We start from the raw sequence: 4861 nt of genomic DNA, 5'->3' as shown, positions 1-4861 counted from the left end.
GTTTTAAATTCTCTAGTAGCCATATTGAAAGAAGGAAAAGGAAACTAGTGAAATTAATTTTAAGTAGCATATTCTTTAAGTAGCATAACCCAACATGTCCAGAATGTTTTCATTTCACATGTAATCAATGTAAAAAATTATCAAGGTGATAGTTTACATTCATCTTTTTTCCATACTAAGTCTTTGAAGTCTGGCATGTATTTCACAATTACAGCAGATCTCAACTTGGGCAGGCCACATTTCAAGTGCTTCACAGACTCATTGGTGAGTGACTGCCAGGTTGCAGGACATCATTTTAGACCAAGAGACGTGGGGGCTGTACTTTTAGAAAGTAGCAGGATGGCATCTCTTGGCCTCCATAGGAGCTGTGCTTTGAGTCTACTTAAAAAGAGATTTGACTAGGGTTTTGGCTTTCAGTGTCATTGGTGTTGGACCCATCACCACTTCTGTTTGTTAATTTCTCTTTTAAGTGTGCCCAGAGTTCTCGGGTGCCTCTCTGATGTCTTGTGAAGGGGTCTGTTCTCTTAGAACAAATGGAAATCAGCTCTGGAATTCATGTGCCTGAAGAAAACTCATCTTGACAGCTGCTGGGGCAGATTTCAGCACACACAAGGTGAAAGGAAGCCACCTGGGATTTTTTTTTTTTTTTAATACTAGGGGTGGAATAAGGAGATGCAGGAATGCCATCGTATAGTGCCAGATGAGACAAACAGGTGGCACAAGGAAGGAACAAATAAAGGATGAAGGGAAGAGCAGCAGGTTAAGGCCTCAGGCAGAGCAAAAACAAGATTCAGCTGCTGCAGGTTCAAGCTTGAGGCAGGATAATAGAGCTGACTGTGGCAGAAAGAAAATCAGACCTGTCAACGGTGCAGTTCATCCATGAACGTGTGTGGCTAGAATAGTGTAAAAAGGAACGCAGAGCCTCTCAGCATCCCTGTTCAGCCTCAGCATCTGTGAAAGCCACGGCACCTCAGAAAGGAGTTCTGACCCCTCCATTATTAAACAGACAACACCTACGAACGTGATGTTGTTTAACAGAAACCCGAAAAGCTTCCGATTGTTTAAAGATTTCTTTTCTAACTTTGCTCACGAAAGAGATACAGGCAGCCAACCCCAAAAGCAAGCAAATACATCGTAACTAGAAAAAAATGAAGAGAAATAAAAATGTTTCTAAAAATATTTCTCTGTGAGGGGACCCACATATAAATGAGGAAAAACCAATAACCTCCCTCTTCCACACAAATAAATCATCACAGAGCCAACCCCAGTGCCTTGTGAAATGAAGCCTGACACTAAAAAATACAAGTCCCTAAGAAAGAAGAAATATGTGCAGAACCTATCATAGATCAGGGAGAAAAGCAGGCTTTTCTTTTTCTTCCAGTACTTACTTCCACAACATCCACACACACTCAAGGAATATAGGAACATAACCTGCAAAGAACCCGACACTGAGGTTCTTTTTGACAGGTGAGAAAGCTCTAGTGGGAACAGCTTGTGAGAGCTTCAGGTCTTGCCTCCCCTGCCATGAAGTCCAAAAACATGGAGTTACACTGATGCTTTTGAATTGCCCTCACCAAATTTTATGGTCAAACAGTTCTTCAAAAGGCCCAAAGCTAAAAGTATGCTTGGCGTAAAACTTAGAGAAATCACCTGGTCTCTAAGTAAAGAAAGAGTGGTATTGGAATGAGTCCAAAAATCCTGCATGGAATAAGTTGTGTTTTCTTTGAGAGAGAGAGAGAGAGAGAGAGAGAGAGAGAGAGAGAAGAGGGAGAATCTGGCTAATTAGCTGACTCCCCTACACTCTATGTCCTTTTCTCTGAGACCCTCTCTTGCAAGAATGGCCTCTGAGAAGTTTCTTTAATTTTACTCATGAGCCCGGAAGAATGGATTTCAGTCTTGGAAGTCTCCTCGTAACTGTTGAAAACACAGCCTTGCAGGAGAAGGGGCCTTTTATCTACACTGCAGGAATGGGTGAGTGGTGGTTCAACCCTCTCTCAGAGGCCCGTCAGAGCAGAAGGCAGAGAACTTGAGCAGAAAGCCCTCAGGTGACAGGGCCTAATATGTTGCTGACATTCATCCTCTACCCTCCCCATCAGTGCCTAGTAATCACCAGGCTGCTTTGCTCCTTAACTGAGGGTAATTAGGGCACCTCTCACACCCTTCCTCTGGAACCCTCATATTTCAGAGCAAGCTTGTAGTTTTAGAATGAACATTTCCATTTTACAGGTAAAAAAAACAAAGAAACAAACAAACAAAGAAAATGAATAAAAAAACAGGCCCAAGGGAAATACATTGGTTAGAACAAAGTCCCCACAACGTTAGTTTCACAACCAGGAACCAGATCACAGGAACCCAGTGTTTCCCACTGCTTCTTCAAAGCACATAAAGAGGCTTCCGAGTGTCTGAGCAAAACACTCGGTTGTAGGTAGAAGTGGGAAGTTATGTCAAACAAGAAAGAAGGAAGATTAGGTGGAAGCCAGAAAGACCCTAAGTAGAAAGAATAATGGCCTACAAAGACTCTGCACACTCTAGTCCTAGGAACCTGTGAATATGTTACCTTACTTGGCAAAGAGGTTTGCAAATATGATTGAGGTTGAGGGCCTTGAGAGGATAGTATCCTGGATTATACAGGTGGGCTCAATTTGATCATGTAAATTCTTACAAACAGAACATTTTCAGGTTGCACAGAACCAGAGAAATGGCAGCATGAGGGAAAGGTCTGTCTTTGATGGCTTTGAAGATGGAGGAAGGGAACAGCTTCTAGAAGATGGGAAAGACAAGGAAATAATCCTCCCCTGGAGCTTCCAGAAGAATTCCATTCTACAGGGCTGTAAGATAATTAATTTGTGTTGTTTGTTACCAAATTTATGGTAATTTGTTATAGCAGCAAGAGAAAACGAATAGAGACATTTTCATAGAAAATTTCCTTTCAGTTCAGGGTGGTCGTCTTAGCAATTCTAACTTTTGACAGGGCTGTCAGCCCAGTGCTGATTCTGAGAGGGTGAGAGGGCGTGAAGTGGCGGGCGTGGTGAGGCCAGGACACAGGGCTGTGGAAATTTTGAAGGATGGTGAAAGCAAGGGATGGTAATTGCAAGGTAAAGCTACCAGCCCTAGGGTTGGGAGGACACAGGGGAGAAGTTGAAGTTACCAGGAACTAGCTCAGAAGAAGGACCCCAATGACGTTGAACTTAGGGGGCTTGAAGAACAGGGGGCTGCCCTGTAGCAAGCACACACTAGGGCAGGTCCTGGGAGTTCCAGTGAAGGAGCTGGAGCCGGGGAGAACTATTGCTGTCTGATGGCAAGGGCCCTGTTGGGCGACGCTGGCGAAATAGCAAGCACGCCAGAAGCTTGGAACCAGCTCAGTGTCACTTCCACCTACATGTCATCTGTCAAAAACAAATGCTATGACTGAACCAAAAGCCAGAGGAGGGGAAATACTCTTCCCACAGTGAGGCTAAGGCCAGGGTGTAGATACAGGAAGAGGTAAAGAATTGGGGCGAATCGCACAATCTGTCACAAAATACAAGAAACTAATAGCTGCTGTGGCTTGAAGAGATGAGGATCTCATAATCCAGAAACAATAATCTCCTTTTCTCTCCCAAAGGAACACAACCCAGAAACGTTAAAAGAATATGAGGCGTTAGGGTATCGTTCTCTGAAAGAGTTACTGATATTCTCAGAAAAGTGACGAATTCCCCTGGGAGTTTGGACACGATACTGGGACACGTTGGAGCAGAACGCAAGTCCATTTCAGGAAAGAGCACTAAAGTGCTATTGTGTTGGAAATGTGATGAGTAAAATGCATTACCAAAAGTAATTAAAATGACATGAAGGAACCAACTTCCCTTGGTTAATTTATTCCAAGCAAAGAGAAAATCTCGGAACTGAATTTCGCATTGGAACATGTTAAATCAGTTTGCCTTTCTTGAGCTGGAGTTAATTTGTATAGTTTGGAGTGTCCTGGAAGTTCTCCTTGTCATCAGTGACTCAAAAATACTGCTACTGGGCAAAAGAAATCAATGATCTCTACATTGCAGGCTGAGTAATTACATAATAATGATTTGCATTAATGAAAAGACAAGTTGGTCTAGATCCAGATGTGCCAGTGACCACAGTTCCCTGCGACATCGAAGCAGAATGCTGAGGTCGGAGAAATTTCAGCGTCAGTTGTGAGACAAAATGACTGGTTAAAAAGTCTTTCCTAATCAACATCACTTAATGGCTCTTTAATGACTGACTCATCATTTTTTCCAAGTAAATTTAAATTTCAAAATAAAGCAAATTTTACCTATATCTGTGGCACAGAAGCAGATGTTTCCCTGACATGTGCACACAAGCTGTTGACTGTGACCTTGCAGGATAAAGCAGTTTTGAAAATTAGCTTTTGTCTCCCAATCTGGGGAAAACAATGCTGCAGTGAAGATTTAATAAAAAAGTCATAGCTTCTCATAGAAGCTTATTTCAGCAAAGTAAACTATTAATTAAAATAACAAATGTCAGCTGTTTCGGAGGCTGACAGTTAACACAACGCAGCATTTGCTTACCTTGACGTGCAGGATGCATGGGACACTAGATGGATCCATAATTCATTCTAGCGATGGCTCTCTCATGCCCTAATATAGTGATAACAGAGTGATAAATTAGCTCCCGTTCAGCAGTTTTGTTAGCAAAAGTACTTGGGGACTTGGGGAAAAGCCACCTAGAGAGGGCCTTTTGGCAGACTGAAGGAATACACACTTGAACAGCTTGAGTGAAAGTTTCATGGAATTCCTGGAAAACTTGAGTACCAAGAAAAACAGGTGGTGAAAATGTAAAACTAGGTGAGAGAAAGAGTAAGAAGAGACAGCGTGCCAGAGCAGCG

Source organism: Rhinolophus sinicus, chromosome 14, assembly GCF_057876585.1.
Source record: "Rhinolophus sinicus isolate RSI-liver-muscle chromosome 14, RSI-T2T, whole genome shotgun sequence".
Classification (NCBI taxonomy): domain Eukaryota; kingdom Metazoa; phylum Chordata; class Mammalia; order Chiroptera; family Rhinolophidae; genus Rhinolophus; species Rhinolophus sinicus.
The sequence above is the reverse complement of the archived record's forward strand: the minus strand, read 5'-3'. Positions refer to the sequence as shown.